The following is a 20,393-nucleotide window of genomic DNA, read 5'->3' on the forward strand; positions in this document are numbered from 1 at the left end:
CACCATGTCTTTTATTAATTTAAAAGGAAGTAGATTACTCCTGTTGGACACTGGGGCTTCAACAGCAAAAGTAAAATTTTGAAGATCTTTACATTAAAATATTTGTCATGTTTTGTTAATTAAAAACAACAACAAAAAACCTTATTTCTTAGTTGCTGTTTCCAGGAAAGAAGGGATATAGTGTGCATAATCAGTTTTTTACTGGACATTAATGCACATTTGTAGGAGTAATTCAGAGCCAGCTTTTATCAATTATATGCGTACTTGAGATTCCTTCTCCTTTAGGTGTGAATAATGTATTTTTAAAACATATTTACAATCAATTGTCGAATTCCTTCCCATTTTTTTTTCTTAACCTAGAAATAGCAACACTGTTTCCACACAGAGAAATTCTTGCTTCCTTTACAGAGAAAAAAGACTAATAGAACAAACTCCATGACATACTATTCTGTGTAAGAAAACTGACTTGATTGGCCTGGGCATCTGCTGTCTAATTCAGTTGCTCAGTCACCAAGCCTCTTAGTGTAGAAGCAGCGTGGTGTCTGTTGCTGTCCATTAAAGAGCAGACAGCAGCAGTTTGCTTTGCAATGCCCCCTCCATTTTTTTTTTTTTTTTTTTTTTGCATTGTAACAACAACAACAACAACAAAAACCAGGTACATTCTTAATTTCCTCCCACTTGCAGAATAGGAAATTTTCTTTAAGGACTTGGTTTTCTTTTTAATAGAAAAAAAAAAAGAGAAAAGCAATATTTCGATACATAGTGCTTTGAAAAAAAATATGGTGGTTTAACAGAAACATTAAATCATGGCCTGTTGTTTCTCATCTCTAAAAACATATTTCTGAAGGAAAACAGGATAAAGATTCTTTGCATGGTTAAAAGGCAATTGACCTTCAAATAGTATTGCATTTGTTGCTGTGAAGGGGCTTTCTTGATTATTTTTTTTTTGGTGACATTACTGCATAACATACTGAGGTATGCATTTAACATAGAATGCTAATTTAAAAAAAGCTTCAATAGATACAACATATAACTCTAACTTATTCATATAAATTATTATTATTATTAATAAAAAGTATTGTTGCCTAAAGTCAGGTATCATAATATCATGAGAGCCTCGATAGTATCTCTTTTTTTAATTTTTTTAATTTTTTTATTGGTTATTCAAAAATTACAAAGATTGCAGAACCACATCGGTTACACATCCACATTTTTACATAATACCATAATAGTAACTGTTGTATTCTGCTACCTTTCCTATCCTCTACTATCCCCCCTCCTCTCCCCTCCCATCTTCTCTCTCTACCCCATCCACTGTAATTAATTTCTCTCCTTATTTTTTTCCCATTCCCCTCACTACCTCTTATATGTAATTTTGTATAACAATGAGGGTCTCCTTCCATTTCCATCTTTTCTTAATATGATTGCTACTTGCTTTTTTCTGGATCTGATTTGATCTAGCTAATGTATCCTTATATAATTTAGAAAGTTTAAAAAAGCACATATAAATTGTACAATCCTATCCTCAAATCAGGAGCTATCCAGTGTGTGCAGCATTTTTTGTTTGTTTGTTTGTTTTTGTTTTTGTTACATGGGGATGGAATCCAGGGGCACTTGACAAGTTTCCAGCCCTACTTATTTATTTTAAATTTTGAAAGAGAGTCTCCTAAGTTGTTTAGAGCCTGACTGAATTTCTGAGGCTGGCTTTTCACTTTTAATCCTCCTGCCTCAGCCTCCCAAGTCTCTGGGATCACACATGTGCACACTGTGCCCAGCATGTGTACCAATTTAGTGGGGATGAAGAAGGACACTCAAGTCTAATCTTGTTAAGATATTGCCAAGAACACTGTAAAAAGACAATTAAAATTATTATTGGGATGAATATCATGAGAATTCCTCCAAAAGTATTACAACTATGTTGCTAATGTTGATCTTAAATTTGGGGAACATCTTTTCTCTTCAGATTTTGATTTAACAATTCAGTAACCACTCTTTTTATTCTAATCCAAATTTGCTAACTCACTTATAATATCTCACTTTGAGTGTAAATTTTCAATAATGAACTTCAATAGTAAATAAATTTTTGCTATTACTAATTACTTTAGTACCATTTATATCTACATAGGACTTCATAGATTTTAAAGCATTTATGTACACCATTATGAATATTCAAAACCTTATGCCATATTCAAAATGATAATTAATTTTTTTTTTTACTTTCTGCTATAGTTGGACATAGTATCTTTAATTTAATTTGTTTATTTTTATGTGGTGCTGGGTTCCTACCCAGGGCCTCGCCTGTGATAGTCGAGGGCTCCATCACTGAGCCACAACCCCAGCCCCTATAATTTCTATAAGTATGAAAAGTGAGATTAAGTGACTCAAGTTTATAAAGCCTGTAAACAAAGGTGCACATCTCAAATATCAGACTTAAAAAAAAAGCTAACCCTATATTTTTTCCTATTAATCTCTTAAGTTTTTCTCATGATTATTAATACTGAGTGATACATGAGTATTATCTTCAAAATTCACAATAATTTTCTATTTTCAAAAAATATAAGTATCTGGCCAGGTGCAGTGGTGCCCACTTGTAGTTCCAGTGAGTCAGGAAGTTAAGGCAAGAAAATCACAAGTGAGAGGCTAGTCCAGGTAACTTCATGCAACCCTGCCTCAAATTTTTTTAAGAAAATTGAGGGGTAGGGTTGTAGGTCAGTAGTAGAATGGCCCTAGGTTCAATCACCAGCTTAAAAAAAAAAAAAAAAAAAAAGCAAATAAATAAATAAATAAATGATCTCAGCATCTACATTTATTTTTTCTTAACACTTCAGAGATATTTGTTAAATACTGACTATGCATCAAACATTGAGATATTCGTTTTACATTTATTATCTCTTTTAATTTAATGTTTGTTGCAACTGAGTGAGGTAGGTAATATCTCATTGAGAATTAACTTTTTAGTAACATGAGTGGAATTAATGAGCTGGAACAATTGTCTATGTCTAGGTTTGTCTGACTTTAAAGCTGTATATACATACCTTTGTGGGTGTGTGTGTGTGTATTGCTATATATTATGTAAACTCTTATACCTAAATCTCTACTGAGTGTGGGTCTTTGGTTTCTAATTTTCTGCTAGGAAATTGGCCTGCTTGAATCCTTTGGAAGAATGGTAAATTTGTATAATAAACAAATGTGATACCACAGCCCTCCCTCTCAACCACTTTAACATAGGTATTACCACACTAACAAATCATTTGCAAAGTTCTACTATTTGTTTTCAATATTGGTCTGGCAAAAGTGAATTGCATCCTTCTCTCTTCATTTTAGCAGTTTTTTGATGGGAGTTTGATATAAGATTACTTTATTCCTGCATCTTCTCAATTGCTTTTGTCTTACATTTGCTCTTCTTTTTTCCTACTTGGTGAGATTCAGCTTTCTGTTCAAGGACCTTTTAATATAATTCTTATCATGTAAGTATAAAAAGTGAGACTGTGGCTTACTCAAGGACATATAGCATGTAAACAAGACAAGCACTCAGAACTAAGTTTTGTGAACGAAGTTTTGGGTGGTCTTTGTTCAGTTTAGGCCTAGCGCGATAGTCATCTTGCAAGGGTGAGTACCCACCTGGGTAGTTGTACCATTAGCCTTTCCCTGATGCTCTCATTCAAATATGCCATAGATGGAATATTTCCTAGGGTAAACCTGGACTGGTTTTCCGGTTTGTTGACCTTTATATTATCCTTACACAACTTGAAATTCTTATGCTTTCTGATAAACAGAGAGAGAACATTTCATTTCAGGAACACATAAGACATATAATCTTCTGTGAATGTAGGAAATGCAATGGAAGTGAATTTTATAGTTCTTGCTTCTTTCATCAACAAGGGATTGAACTTCATTTTGGCCACTGCCACTGTAAAAGCCAGAATTGCTCCTTTGCTCTGCACTTGACTTCCATGAACACTTAGGGTTCTCTCCGCCAAGTAAGGAAGTTGGCAGGTGGAAAGAGCGCCATCTACTGAAATTGTTAATAGGGCATGGGTCTTTGGGTATAATATAGACAGAATGATATCATACTTAACCTTACAATTGCAAAAAAAGAAAAAAAAAAAGCAAGTCAGAGTTACCTAGGGAGCTTTAAAAAAATATGCACAATTAGGTTTCACTTCTTTAACCCCAGCATCCTTTTGGAGATTTTTATGATAAAGTCTGGGATACGGCTTATAACTTGTACCTTATACTTTATAGAAGGTTCGCGAGCAATCAGATGTATAACTGCTAGAAAATCACTGGGATACTTTACTGTGTGAAAATTCAGTAAAAACATTCAGTATTTATGCTTGTAATTAATAGCTAATAATATTTAATAGAAAGTGGGCACTGTGGCACAGGTCTGTAATTCCAATTTCTGGAGAGGCTGAGGCAGGATTATTGCAAGGTAATATAGCTCACTGGTTCAGGGACCCTAGGTTCAATCCCCAGTTGCAAAAAAAAAAAAAAGTTTTTTTTTTAAAGACACACAATATTATAATTCACAGATCATCTCATTGCAAAGACCAAATAATGTGTATCTTTCTGTGTATAATGAAGCCCTGACACCTTTGGCAAAAACCCAGCAAGCTATCTGTGACTCTTTTCATTTTTCAGGTGTATTAAATCCTGAATTCTCTTGTAATGATACAAATATAATCTTCAAGGAAGAGATGAGCAACTACTGCTTGCAGAATGAGGCATTAACTATAGTGGAGAAGAAAGACTGGGAGCAACATAATTGGAAGGACTGATATCCTAAAACAGTAGAGAGAAAGAAGTTTTAGAAGGTACTTGAGTATAGTTGGTGGATAATATTTGGAGGCTTTTGTTCTTATTTGAAAATTCTGTCAGTTGACTGATGTCAAAATTTTTCTAAAATATTTAAACAATTCCTGTCATCCTGGCAAGTAGATAAATTTATTTTTTCTTTTCCACAAATAATAACCATGCAATAGTTTATGAGTATATTATATTGCATCATGGAAAAAAAACTTTTACAATTCTTACTGGAAAGAATGCCTATAGAGATTAAACTAATTTTAGGCTCTTATGAAATTTCTTAAGAAATTTCCTTTCTTACAGTTATTCTGAATGGAGAAGAGACGAAGGAAGGATGGAAGGAAGGAAGGAAGGAAGGAAGGAAGGAAGGAAGGAAGGAGTAGCTGTTATTTGATAACCAATTTTCTTTAAATCTTCTGAAGTGTTTTCATACTTTCTAATGATGTGAGTAGAAATACAGTGAGATTATTCAATGCCAAATCAGAGCCTTCGGGAGCATGGGAAGCCAAGTAGTTTCCCACAGCTCTGTATGCTAACAACTTCTGCTAAATTTGTTTTCTTGTTTTATATATCCTAGAGTACAATATTATTACTATTTGGCAGAAAACCCCCTTGATCTATCAGTAATTAGGCATGTCTTTAGATTGAACATGGGTTGTTTGCCAGGCAATTGTCTTTCATTTCACAATGACTTGTATTCCCAAGAGAATAAATTATGTCCAGGCATTAACCACAAACCAGGGGTTCCTGACAGAAAGGTTAGCTACACAGTAAGTTAGGACATCAAAAACAAATCTCAAAGGAGCATTTCATTGGGGGTCCCCAGTCTTCACTCATCTGATCACCTGCTTTAGTTATGCTGGGTAGGGAAATGTAAGGGAGAGAGCTACAGGGAAAGGTATATTTAGTATGTGCTGGAGGTTATCAGATGCGTGCTGATCCTAGTGTGAGGATACCTATCTTAATGAAAGAAACTATACTGAATCCCTTAAATCACAAAATGTCAGTAGGCACTGTCTAATAGAAAGCCAGAACTAGAAGAGTCTCTCTAGATTTAAATTTGGGGGAAGGATAAAGTCATAATTTTGATGAATGAGGACAGCTGTTAAAGATAATGACAGTGCAAACTCAAAAATAGTTATTAAAAATTAGAAAGAAAATACAGAAAAAAAACAATGAAAAAGAAAAGTATAATAATTGAAAATGTTAAACTCAGTCTTCTGTAAGTGAATGGCAGGTCCAGGAGTGCAGTCTAAACTTTGCTACTAAGATCCTACCAAAAAAAAAAGTTTTTTTTCCTCCTCTCAATGTGCTAGGCAAGTATTCTATCATTGGGCTGCACTTCCAGCCCTTCAGTAATCTTTAAAATATGTAAGACTATTATAACCCCCATCTTGTGGAGTTTTATTTTTTTTAATGAGGAAACATGTATTTAACACATATAGGAATATGTCAAAGAACAGGTAATTTGTTTAGTGTCATGGAGCAGGTAGGTAATAAATTCTGACTCAAGTTCTCTTCAGTCTTCTTTCCATAACTAAATGGAAACAAATGAGCCAACTTTAATTCCTTCCTTAGTGTGGGAAAGAAGCTCTTACCGACTTGTGACATTGTATCTTAAACTGATACATTTTCACTCTTTGCCTGAATTTGTTTGGAGGACAGTGCTCCAGCAAAGGAAATGGGGAAAGTAAGCTTATTGCCCCATACTGGGGATCCAACCCATGACTCCCACATGCTAAGCAAGCTCTATCATTGAGCTACATCCCTGCCCCTTAATGTATTTTTTTTTCCTAAGTAGCCATCCACTGTGGCAGGAATTCTGTTTATTCTAAATGTAAAGTGAAAGTTAAATCTATTTTCACCAGCATGATGGCACAGGCCTGCAATCCTAATGACTTGGGAGGCTAAGATGGGGAAATCTTAAGTTTGAGACCAACCCAGGCAATTTAGGGAGATAGCTCAGTGGTAAAGTATCCCTAGGTTCCATCTCCCCATTGTGGGGAGCAGGGGAGAGTTGATGTATTTTAGATTTCTAAAAAAACAGAAGAACAAGTTGCTCAATGACATGAAAAATATGGAAGATAAAGCACTAGAGCTCTCCCTTTCTCTCTCCCCTTTCAAGCCAGAGGCTGAGGCAGGAGGATCATGAGTTCAAAGCCAGTCTCAGCAAAAGTGAGGTGCTAAGCAACTCAGTGAAACCCTGTCTCTAAATAAAATACAAAATAGGGCTGGGAATGTGGCTCAGTGGTTGAGTGCCCCAGAGTTCAATCCCTGGTATCCCCCCCCCAAAAAAAATAATCAGAAATATGTTGAAATATTTCCCACATTATTGATTAAGGTTGGAATGGTAGGGTTTGTTGGATTTAATAGAATGTCAAATTCACTGGTTTTCTTTATTTTTCTTTTTGGTACTGGGGATTGAATCTGGAGGCACTTTACCACTGAACTATATCCCCAGCCCTTTTTCTTTTCTTTCTTTATTTTTGAGACAGCATCTCACTAAGTTGCTTAGGGCCTTGTTAAATTGGTAAGTCTGGCCTCCAACTCCTGCCTCAGTCTCCAGAACTGCACCCACCACATCTGGGTAATTTACAGATTTTCTAATGAAACCAAAAACTCAGAATGAAACTTTACTATGTATACAATCAGGAATGAGTGAAATGTCTTGATCTAAACTATTCTATGAAAAGACAAGTTTTGTACAATTTTGGCAATTAATGCCCCCCAGCAGGGCAACTTACCAAGCAATAACACTTTGCTCTTTATATAAAGATACAGAATATGTGGCAAACAGAGTGCCTTTACTATACACTGTTAAGTTTGGAAAACAATAATTATTTTATTGGTAGCATGTATTTTTACTTTTAAATTTTAGAGACTTCGTGGATGGCAGCCCATGTGAAAGATTTGTATTTGGGTGGGGGAGTGGGGTTCAAACCCAGGGGTGCTTTGCATGCCCAGTGCTTGCTTTATTTATTTGTTTATTTGGAGAAAGGTCTCACTAAATCATCAAGGCTATCCTCACACTTGTAATCCTACCATTTTAGCTTCCAAATGTCTGGGATCACAGGTGTATATGTCCCACCACACCCACCTGACTACTTGGAGCCTTTTGAATTGCTTTGCGCCTGAAAGGTTTGTGCCATGCATTAGCAGTGGGGTGGGAGGAACTTGCCAAGGGATTTGAGATGAGTGAAAACTAACCTATTCAGGGTATCTCAAAACAACTTTAGAAATGAAGGGTTGTTACTTAAGTTTCCATTGAATTAAATGGTTGCTCAATTCTGAATTTTTAATGTATCCTACCTTATGGTGATACATTGAGAAACTGATATGTCATTTGCATTTCAATTTCCACATAAAGAAAGATGGTTTAATCAGTGCATGACCATAACCAAACAGAGTAAACTGCATCTTCATGAAGGGTGTGGCCAGGAAACCCTCACAACACAGAAGGATATTAAGTGGATGGAAATACCATTTGAGAATATTCTCAGAAGGGTGCTATAAGAATGACACATCTGTTCTTCATTCTTGTTTCTCATGAGAGGTGGCATTTCCCATATTCTGTCTTATACTATGCTTAAAACAGGTGGTGATGGCTCACTACTTAATTTGTTCATCACTGATTTTTTTTTTATTCCTTCCTCAACCCTCCAACTCCTACTCTCAGAATCTCTTCTCTCCTTGTTCTCTATTACCAATGAAAGTGAACCAGCATTTCACTGGCCATGCAAGCAATGTGGGTGACATCCCTGCCCCTGCCCCTGCCCCTGCCTCTGCCTTGCTTTGATCTAAGATAGTTGCTCTGTGGTAAAGTGGTAAAGTATCCCTAGATTCCATCTCCCCATTGTAGGCGGTGGGGGAGACTTGATGTATTTTAGGAAATAGATTTCTAATAAATAGAAGAATAAGTTGCTCAATGGCATGAAAAATATGGAAGATAAAGTACTTTCCAGCGTATTTCATATTCATTTATTCCCTCTTCTAGGAATATAGTATTGAATAAGCAATATCCCCCTGCCCTCAGAGAGCTTATATTTAAGTGGGAAAACACTTGTAAATGGGTAATTCCAAAACATTTTAAGATTTTTGAAGAGAAATGTGCTGATGTGCAATAGGAAGTGTCTTAGCTCATACTTGATGTAGAGAAAATATCCCAATGAAAGTCATGTTTAAAGTGAGATCTTAATAATTAAAAGAATCATTCAGAAAGTCAGAGAAGCATAGTTGGTGGACAGAAACTATGTGGATAGCAGGGGCATAAGAGAGCAGGATATATTTGAAGAAAAAATAATTCCAAAGCCTTTTACAGAAAGTCAAGAGGAAGAGTTCAGACTATCATGGTGCAGCAATTTGCAGGGATCAGATCATGAAGGCTAATGTAAACCATGGTAAGGGGTATGGATGGAGTCCTAAATGTACTAAAAAATCAAGGATGTATTTTGTAAAAGAAGAAAATGATCCAATTTACACTTTTGAAATATGTCTGTGGTTGTATTAGGGAGAATAGATTGAGAAAACCTACTAGCAGAGGCAGTGGAAACCACATAGATCAAAAATAGAATGCTCTAGATTGGAGATTTGAAGGGAGAAATGAAGAGATCCAGGGCATAAAAAAAAAAAAAAAAAAAAAGGTGGAAGAAATGGAGCAGAGCAACTATCTCAGATCAAGGCAAGCAGAGGCAGGGGCAGGGATGTCACCCACGTTGCTTCCATGGCCAGTGAAATGCTGGTTCACTTTCATTGGCAATAGAGAACAAGGAGAGAAGAGATTTTGAGAGTAGGAGTTGGAGGGTTGAGGAAGGAATAAAAAAAATAATCTGTGATGAACAAATTGAGTCACCTGAGAGATAGCATGTCAAGAATGGTTGTTCATATTCATTGGTAGTTGATATGTGAGCATGAAACATTCATGGTGGAGTTGGAAATTGTGAATCGTTAGGATAAAGATGACACTTGAGGAAGATAACCTCATACACTGAAAGAGAAGGAAAACTGGGACTCCAGGAGAGAAATAGAAAATATTATCCTTGAGTTAAAAAAAAAAAAAGAGGAAACCCCTAAAGAGGAAGCCAGAGTGTGAGGTGTTATGGGAGACAATTGAGGAAAGACTTCATGAGGCATAAACCCTGGTTAGCAGATCCATATGCTGATGACTTGTTACCAGAGACAAATAATGAGAACTATCCTTGGACACACAGTGAGGGGGTGATTCTTCACAACCTCTGGCAAAGTAAATTTCAACAGAAGAGCAGGGGTGATAGAAGACAGATTGCCTGAGGTTGAAGCCTAAACAGGAAGTAAGGATGTGAAGATAGTGGGTACAGATAACTATTTAAAGAAGTTTGACTAAAGAGAGGAGGAAGGAGATAGCAAAACAGCTATAGGGGATGTGAGTTGAGAAAGGGATTTTTTTTTTAAATATAGGAATGGCTTGAGTATGTTTTAATGCTGATGGGAGACAGCAAATCCAGGAGAGTTTTTAAAGAAAAGATAATTTCTTGAATAAGGTCCGTGAAAGATGGAGCCTTTTGAATGATCACCCTCTGGGCTGGGGTGTATGTAACGCAACGGTAGATCATTTGCCTAGCGTACACCAGGCCATGGGCTTGATCCACAACAATGCAGAAAAATAAGATAAAATAAATCACTCTGCTGACAACCTTGGGTAGAGAATAAAGAAGCAGGGCCAACCATTCAGTGTAAGAGTATAAGGTTTTCTTTACATTTTTATTTTAAATGGTTCAGTATATTATGGATTTAGTTTCAAGAACTGAGGGAATTTTTTTTTTTTAAAGAGAGAGTGAGAAAGGGAGAGAGAGAGAGAGATTTTTAATATTTATTTTTTTTTAGTTATCGGCGGACACAACATCTTTGTTTGTATGTGGTGCTGAGGATCGAACCCGGGCCGCACGCATGCCAGGCGAGCGCGCTACCGCTTGAGCCACATCCCCAGCCCATGAGAGAATTCTTACCACATACTCTTTCAGGATTAGTGGATAGCCCACAGTTACTGACACAGCTAAAAGATGTGTTCCACCGTCTCCTCTCTATACCACCCATCTCTCTTACTGTGGCAAGAGAGTCTCCCTCTGGGTGATGTGCAGTGATGGGTGTGATTTTTACCAGGCTTTCTGCTGCAGTGACAATTCTGTAATCCAAGAACAATCATAAAAACATTGCTTGCCTAGTATGTCCTGGGCATAAAGCATAAATTACTTTTATATTCTTTCAAGAATCCTGCAAGGTAGATATCATTATCTTCAGTAAAGGCTCAGAGTGAGTAAATAAATTCCTATGATCAAAAAAGCTAGTAAATGGCTGAACTAGCACTAGCTTGTCTGTTTCAGAGTGTGAACACTTTTCACTGAGAACCATGTCATCTTCCTCCAAAATATCTAACTGAAAAAAATGTTTTTCATCGAAGTTTCCCCTCATTGAAATGTCTTGTTATACAATTAAAGTTATCTTCTCTGTTAGACAATGCCAAACAACTAACAGAAGGAGAAATTGGTACTGGTGTACAAGGCAGAGCGTTGAAGGAAAACTAGATGCAGAAATACAATCGGAGAAACCAAAACGTCTTCAGCATGATGTAGTTCTTCAGCTTCCCCATTTACTGAAACACTTTATTCATTAAAAAAAAAAAAAAAAAAGAAAAGAAAAGTATTGTTCTGAGGCAGGAGGATCTCAAGTTCAAAGCCAGCTTCAGCAAAATGAGGTGCTAAGCAACTCAGTGAGACCCTGTCTCTGAATAAAATACAAAATAGGGCTGGGATGTGCCTCTGTGGTCAAGTGCCCCTGAATTCAATACCCAGTACCTTCCCCCCCCCAAAAGTATTATTATTATTATTATTATTATTATTATTATTATTATTATTATTTTATTGACACAAGGGATTAAACCTAGGAGTACTTAACCACTGAGAAAAATCCTGGTTCTTTTTCATTTTTTATTTTGAAACAAGTTCTCAAAGTTGCTTGGAACTTTGCTAAATTGCAGAGGCTAGCCTCAAACTTGCAACCCTTCTGCCTCAGTCTCCCAAGTTGCTGGGATCATAGGCATGCACCATGACCATTTTTTTTTTTTTTTTAATTTCTACACTCCATTTGTCCTCTAAGAGTTAAAACTAAATACTCAATGAAAACTTGTTTACAATGCAAGTGGCACAGTCCTGTAATCCCAGCAGCTTGGGAGGCTGAAGCACAAAGATGGAAAGTTCAAAGCTAGCCTCAGCAACTTATCAAAGCCCTCAGCAAGTTAGCAAGACCCTGTCTCAAAATAAAAAATTAAAAAAGGGTTGGGCACCCACAAATGAGACACAAAGAAAGAAGCCTTGTGAACCTTGTTTACTTGTTCATTGCAGAAAGGTGTGTGCCACAAGGCCAGGGTGACTGGACACTGGAGCCCAAACGATAAGTAGGAGAAAACAATGAAATGGGGCTGGTAAGGTAGGCCAGCCAGGGACAGGACACACAGGGCCTTCCAGGGAAAGGGAAGCATAAAATCCAAGCCAGGTCAATAAAAATCATTAAGGCTAATTCTGAACCTTTTGCTTATATTGTTAAGGAAATTTTCTTTTTCTGCTGGGTTTGCTGATGCTATAGGGTGTCAACCTGAAGCTACTGGCAACCAGTTGAGGAAAACTCACTTCTCCCAAAGGAAATATCTGTCCTACAGTGTAGGCAGCACAGAGGAACGTGCAGCAGAGAGATGAAGCAGGGGTCCAGGGGACATCACTGAGCAGATCTACCCTGTCACTTTAGTTTTGTGAACCAGTATACTCTTCTTACCAAACAAGCCTGTGTGAAATTTAGTTATTCTGACCTGGAAGAGTCATGATTTATTTATTTTTTTAATGATAAAGATTTGAAGTATGATAAGTAAAATCTAAAATATAGTGTTTGCAGAATACAGGCAGGAAAGTGGCAATTAAGAACTCTTTCTTAAACTGAGCAATGGACACTCATTGGATTAAACTGCTACCCAATGTATCTTAGTACCCAGACCATGTGTCGACTGAGGCTGGAGATGAGAGGATGTGTTTGGAGGGGAAAAAAAGGAAAAGAAAATCGGAAATGAATTCATTCCTCCTTGTGAAGTTTAATGATGTTCTACACAAAAAGGGCATTGCAGTTAAAGCTGACTCATCTGCAAAAAGTGAAGACACCGGCAGGAAAGATGGTGGAATGAGATGGACATCATTACCCTAGGTAAGTGTATGACTGCACATATGGTGATCCACTACATCCTGTACAACTAGAGAAATGAAAAGTTGTGCTGCAATTGTACACAATGAATCAAAATACATTCTGCTGTCATATTTACCTAATTAAAATTAATAAATAAAGATATCTATTATTTTTAAAGTGAAGCCACAAAAATTATCCCTTTTACCCCTTATCCTGATAGGCAAACCAGCCAAGAGTCAGAAACAATTTTACTGTTTGAGGTTTGGAAATTCAAGGGCTCTGCTTCTGTCTAAATTTAGTGCTAGCAAAGATGGGGAGGTTAGAATAAAATTGGAAACAAAAAATGGAAACCTAATCCCTGTATAGACAGAATATCAAGTTCAATGGTTAGAAGATAGAAATAAGCTTGCAGTTTACAGGCAAGGACTGGGTGTTCATACTAACTCAGGCTTTTGCTGCTAACTCACTGAATTTACTAAAACAAATAGATGGTAGAGCTTATTAAACTTTTAAGGAACTTGGTTTTCCAGAGAAACCCAAACACCCATAAACTGGGGGCTGATTGCTCAACCCCACAGCAACACTCAGTGAGGATCCTAATCTGCACCAACAGAAACAGCACTATGAGTAGGTTTGAGAACCAGAAAGTAAAAACACCTGGCCCCCAAGTGCCTTTCTCAGTTGTGGACATAGAGGACAAGCAACAGGAGAAATCATACCAAACAAACAAACAAAAGACAACAAAACTAAACCAAAAAAACCCCCCAAAACAACAACAACAAAAACAGATTCAAGAGCAACTTTAGGACTGACCAGGAATTCCCTCTAAAGCCAGAACAAGAAGTCATTGCCACTCCTGTCCAGCAGGATAATAGATATGCTAAAGAATAATGACCATCTATGCCACTTCCCATTTTCCCTTTTTCAAATAGGAGTTTTTTTGTTTGTTTGTTTTTGTTTTTGTAGTTGTAGATGGACAGCATGCCTTTCTTTTATTTGTTTATTTTTCTGTGGTGCTAAGGATCAAACCCAGTGCCTCTCACATGCTCTGCCACTGAGCTATAACCCCAGCCCCAAATAGGACTTTTGATGGTAGTTATTTTGTTTCTTCCCCATACATGTATATTATGTTTGGTGGAGATGCTTTAATGTGTCACTTTATAATAGATCTTACCATGAAGAATGCACTTTAACAAGAGTTTGGAAGACAGGAATAATGGTTGCAACCCTGTTAGTCCCAGGTACTTGGGAGGTTGGGGCAAGTGGCTCACTTAAGCCTGGGAGTTTGAGGACAGCCATAGTAACACAGTGAGATCCTGGCTGGAAAAAACAAAACATACTCATACATTGCTGGTGGGACTGCAAATGGTACAACCATTATGGAAAACAGTATGGAGATTCCTTGGAAACCTTGGATGGAACCACCACTGGACCCAGCTATCCCATTCCTTATTTTATACCCAAAGGACTTAAAATCAGCATATTACAGTGACAAGCCACATCAATGTTTATAGCAGCTCAATTCACAATAGCCAAACTATGTAATCAAACTAGATACCCTTCAACAGATGAATAGATAAAGAAAATGTGGTGTATATATACAATAGAATATTACTTAGCCTTAAAGAAGAATGTATATACACAATGGAATATTACTTGGAAGGTAAATGGATGGAGCTGGAGAATATCATGGTAAGTGACATGAGCCAATCCCAAAAAACCAAAGGCCAAATGTTTTCTCTGATATATGGATGCTAATTCACAATAAGGAGGTAGGGCTAGGGAAAAATACTCCAGACATACTTTGGATTAGGCAGAGCACAGTGAAGGGAGAGGAGGAGGCATGGGAGTAGAAAGGATAGTAGACTGAATCTGACATTATTACGCAATGTGATATATGATTTCACGACTGGTGTAATTCTACACCATGTACAACCAGAAGAATGAGAAGTTATACTTCCTTTATATATGATGTGTCAAAATGCATTCTACTGGCATGCATAACTAATAAGAACAAATTAAAACATAAACAACAAAAACACAAAAATAAAACAAAACAATATGAGCAAAACAATAGTCTAGACCCAGACTGGATAAACCTTTAGTGGTACTAGCACATGCTTTTTTTGTCTTTTTTTTTTCATATGACATTATTACTTATTATAGACTTGGGGATTTTTAATGTTTAAATACATAAAATTGATACCGCTGGTTACCGGTTACCGCACCTAGACCTGTTCCCCCAAATGCTGAAGTATAGCACCAGAGAAGCAAGTGGAGAGTTGAAAGTGAGAGTTTTTTTTTTTTTTTTTTTAATGGATAGTAGAACAGACTTCTCCTCAGAGAAGAGACCCTCAAGGTGGACTCCTGCAATCTGAATTGCTAGTGTTTTTGATGAACCAAGAAGGGAAGCATCCAGGAAGGAATGGATATGGGGGAGTGTTGCCTGGCCCAAACAGAGGCAAATGTAATTGAGGCTTTCCCTCAGTGCCATTTATCCACCATCCACAGGATCACCCTAAATACCCCTTAGGGCCTGGGGTGGGGTGTGTGTGTGTGTAAAGAGAAGCAAAAGGGAGAGAGAAGGGAAATTGCATGGAAATGGAAGGAGACCCTCAGGGTTATACAAAATTACATACAAGAGGAAGTGAGGGGAAAGGGAAAAATAATACAAGGGGGAGAAATGAATTACAGTAGAGGGGGTAGAGAGAGAAGAGGGGAGGGGAGGGGAGGGGAGGGGAGGGGAGGGGAGGGGGATAGTAGAGGATAGGAAAGGCAGCAGAATACAACAGACACTAGTATGGCAATATGTAAATCAATGGAAGTGTAACTGATGTGATTCTGCAATCTGTATACGGGGTAAGAATGGGAGTTCATAACCCACTTGAATCAAAGTGTGAAATATGATATATCAAGAACTATGTAATGTTTTGAACAACCAACAATAAAAATTTAAAAAAAAAAAAAAAGAGAAGCAACCTTAGGAATTCACCTGAGGGTGGCCAGAGCCAGAATCCTGCAATTGTTCCAAGCTCCTTCATCCACCTCCATGCATCCAAAGCAGATTGGGACTAGGGGCACTGTGTATGTACTCAGCCAACTGCTGTCCGGGCCTGGACAGAAAAGTAGGAAACGGCTTCAGCAGAACCCAACATGCCACTTCTGTACTTAACAGGTGACTGAGGGCTACCTAGGCTGGAAGACCTTTCACCCAAGTCTTGAAGAGTTGCTGCCGCACTGACTACGTTTAAGTAGCCAACAGATGCCCATCATCCTCCAAAAAGAAAGAGAAAGATGCACCTCAAACAGATGTGGGGTGCATGGAGAGGAGCTTACCTTGGTGTAGATCTCAGTGGGACTTCCAAATATGATACTGCCAGTTCCCGTGTGGAGTCCTGTTTCCTCCAATATTGAAGTCTAACACCAGAGAAGCATGCCAGGCTTTATTTAAAGAATAAAATCGTCTTCTCTTGGAGGAAGAAGGGGACCTAAAAGTAGGAATCAGTGGGATGAGGAAGTCCTATCCCTTTTATATCTAAAGTTTTCTTTGACCCTCCACATTCCTCTCTTTTATCTTGTTCTTTCCCTCATTCTGCAATTGGGAATTCCAGTGTTAAACGGTGGGCTGAAGAGGCCTGGGAGGAGTGATCTGGGCCGCGGGAGGGGGACCCAGGGCGAATCAATTAGCAATTCCCAGTCCTCTGCAGAGTTTCTTCATTAACAGTTCTTTAGGATGAGGTGTTTAATCTGGGCTTTGGGAACATTAACATTGCAATCTCCCAGGTGTGGTTTCTGATTTCCCAGACGTAAATTGGTCTCCATTTTCTCCATCAGACCCGATTTACCTAGCTACACTTTAAATCTGGATTCAAAATGATACCTGTATGCTGTGCAGCAATGAAGTGAGCCATAATACATCTCTGTGTTTGAACCTTTCCAGAATCTGTTTCTCCTGGAATCAGCCCTCATTTTCACAGATGAGCTACATTTGCTCCCCACTACTATTTCCTGTGGCTCAGTGAATCTCTGACTTTGCATCTAGCTTCAGAAGGTCATCAGTGACAAAGAGACACCTGGCCAATCAAACATAATATCCCTCTGACTTTAGTAATTGATTCTGGACATCTGGACCACATGTTTATACTTAAACCAGTTCAAACTCTGACACTCAGTTCTGGGACTGGAGAAGATCCACCTCACCCTGTGTTTTTTGTTTGTTTGTTTGTTTTTTGTTTTATTATTTTTTCCTTTTTTTTTTTTTTTCTAATTGGATGTTGCAAGTATAGAATGTAAGCCTGGAGTTTTTAGTATCTATCATGAATGAAGAATTTACCTAATGGGAGAGCTAAAAGAGACCAAATGGGAGCAATAAAGAATGAGATGAGACAGAGCTCCACACGAATCCAAAAGCTTGGGCATGTCCCCAATGCCAATCTAATAACAAAAACACAGTTATGAGAAAAAGGAAAAAGAAGGTTTATTGCTTTGCTAGCAAAGGAGAAATCCAGGAGACTCCTATCTCAAAGGCTATGATTCTGATTATCAGCAGGAACAGGGGGTTTTAAAGAGGCAACTCAAAGGCTATATTCCACGTATTCTCGGTCTGGAGTTGTGATTCACTTGTTAATTTGGGAGACAGTCATTTCTGAGATCTTCTGATACCATACCCAAAGTCTGGATTACTTCATTCCTATGATGGATGTGTATTCAAGACAGAACAGTCTGCCTAAAATGGGAGAGAAAGATAATCCTGTTTCTCCTGAGATTGGGGAGGGGGAGAGATTAAGGAGGAGCAGGGAGAGAGGAAGAGAATGAAACGTGTCCGTTTTAAAAATAAATTGTAGCCAGGATTGGTTGTGCCCTCCTGTAATCCCAGTGACTCAGGAGACTGAGGCAGGAGGATCGTGAGTTTAAAGCCAGCCTCAGCAAAAGTGAGGTGCTAAGCAACTCAGTGAGACCCTGTCTTTAAATAAAATACAAAATAATTCAGTCCCTGGTACCCCCCAAAAAAACAGATTAACAAAAAATAAGTTACAGTGGAAGACCAGCAAGGGCTACATTCAAAACATAAAGTGGACCACTGTTACACTTCATCTATCTGAACTAAAGATAATCTAAAATAATCTATGTGTGGGATATTTCATTAAATTAATCACCTGCCCCTCTTTCCACTTATTTTTATTTATTTATTTTTTTGGTACTTGGGATTGACCCCAGGGGCACTTTACCACTGAGCCATATCCTTGCTCAATTGCTTAGGGTCTCACTAAATTGCTGAAGCTGGCTTTTTCAATCCTCCTGCCTCAGTCTCCCAAGCACAGGCATGTGCCACTGTGTCCAGTACACTTCCCATTTTAAAAGACAATCTTGTTTATTTGGGTTTTATATCTTTTCACACTGAAAGACTAGAACCCCAAAGTAACAGGAAGTCATGAAATGAATTTAATCAGAGTGAAGGATGTGATTAAATTTGAGATTATGAAGAACAGGTTTTGAGTAACTCATCTTCAAGGAACATCATTTCATTGTTAAGAAAAATCATAAAGAAGCCAGGTGTGATGGAGCATTCCTATAATCACAGAGACTTGGGAGTCTGAGGCAGAAAGAATGCAAGTTCAAGGCCAGCCTCAGTAACTTATCAAGGTTCTGTCTCAAAATGAAAAATAAAAAATAAAAGAGAGCTGAAATGTGGCTCAGAGGTAGATCCCCCTGTATTGAATCCCCAATATGGAGTGTGTGTGGTGGGGGAGTCATAAAGAAGAATAATCAGTCAGCTGATGGCTTCCACCAATATTTGTTCCCAAGGTATGTAAAGAGACCAAATAAAACTCCAGTTAGACTCCTTACTAGGGAGTATTAAAAACAACAACAACAACAACAAATAGACAAATGTTATATATCCATCATTTTAAATTTTTTCTTTAGTTTCTGCCTTTTTATCTCTCAAAGTAAAAAAGGCTGAGTTGGACAATCTTTCTTCTGAGGGTAAACAGACTTTATAGTAGTTTTATCTACTCTACCAGGGTGGCTTTTCTCTCAGGAATAACCTCCCAAGTATCTGCATTACACAGCTAGCCATTTTGGATGGTTCCAGAGTGAGCAATGGGCCCTGCAGCCACCCACAGGTACTCTCCACTCTGTGTGCATTCACTGCTACAATGCTTCCTAAATGTCCCTTTCAAAGTCAATTTTAGTAAAGGCTCCTCAGGAAGCCAGTCTACAAAACAATATAGTCCCTTCACACTGTACCCTCTGGGCTTAATACTTTCTTGCTTTTGCCCTTGCCCCATATTGACCCTCTTCTTTGGTGACCAAAGGTCTTAGAAGTACTTTCTATGTTCTGCCATTATATCCCCCTTGGTGGGTAGATTGGAGGCTTGTGGCCCAAGTTTGGATAGACTACAATGAGAGCTTGATCCGGTCTCAAGGTCCAACCCAACTCAGTATTTTTTTCTATGTTCATTTTAGCTATTACAGATAGCAATGATCAAGGCATGGTTTATGTCACTTTTTTCTTACGAGTTTGCATTTCCTTATAGATTGGTGAACCAAATCTCCAAGATTTTGATCCATCTCTCAACTCCATGGAACATTTTCACCTTTAGTCACGGACACAACTGCTGCTCTATACCATGGGTCTTCAGCCCATGGCCGCCAGGAATCAAAGGCTCCTCATCCTTGTCCTTTGACTCTTTCTCTCTTCCAACCGCATGACTAGGGCTGTTCCAGCTTCATAGATACCAAATCTGTTGGAAAAAAATATGAACTATGATTTTTCCTTGACTCTCACACCACAATCAACAGACTTTTGTGACTCTAAAAAGTGTAAGGGTTTCTCCCCACCTACAAGCAAGCAATTCTGCAACAGTATCCTTTAATTTAATCCAATTTTGACAATATCTACCTGGAGATAGCATCAGATCCTACAGGTTGAAGGCTCAGTCCCAATGCTGTTCCCCCCCGCCCCCGACACTTTAGATGCCAGTCACAGGTGCCTGGTTGCTTCCCTGTGTTTTTGACTAAGTGGTTATAAGTTGGGTTTCCCACCGCCCCTTTGTCAGGTTCAATGAATTTGCTGAAGTGGCTCACAGGATTTAGGGAAACATTTACCATTCAGGGCTGGAGGTGTAGCCCACTGGCAGCTTACTAATCTAACATGCCTGACACTTTGGGTTCAATCCTCCCTACTATACACAAAACATCTTCTGACTTATTATAAAGGAAATTACAAAGAAGGCAGATGAAGAAATTAATAAATTGAGGTATGGGAGAAGGGGCGTGGAGCTTCCACGCACCCTCTAGGCCCCCCACCCTCCAGGAACCTCCATGTCTTCAAGCTATCCTGAAAGTCCTGTAATCCTGTCAGTGTCACAAAGTTCATTCTT

The 20,393-nt window shown here is 38.2% G+C and overlaps 1 long non-coding RNA gene across 1 annotated transcript in view; it reads right to left on the reverse strand.

Annotated features, from left to right (window-relative positions):
- Positions 1-17,531: 17,531 nt before the first annotated feature.
- LOC143406245 (uncharacterized) overlaps positions 17,532-20,393 on the reverse strand; it is a 40,729-nt gene continuing 37,867 nt past the window's right edge. The window contains exon 4 of the long non-coding RNA XR_013092183.2: positions 17,532-19,754. This is a non-coding gene — a long non-coding RNA (uncharacterized LOC143406245). The remainder of the gene's footprint in view (positions 19,755-20,393) is intronic.

This window comes from Callospermophilus lateralis, chromosome 8, assembly GCF_048772815.1.
Source record: "Callospermophilus lateralis isolate mCalLat2 chromosome 8, mCalLat2.hap1, whole genome shotgun sequence".
Classification (NCBI taxonomy): Eukaryota; Metazoa; Chordata; class Mammalia; order Rodentia; family Sciuridae; genus Callospermophilus; species Callospermophilus lateralis.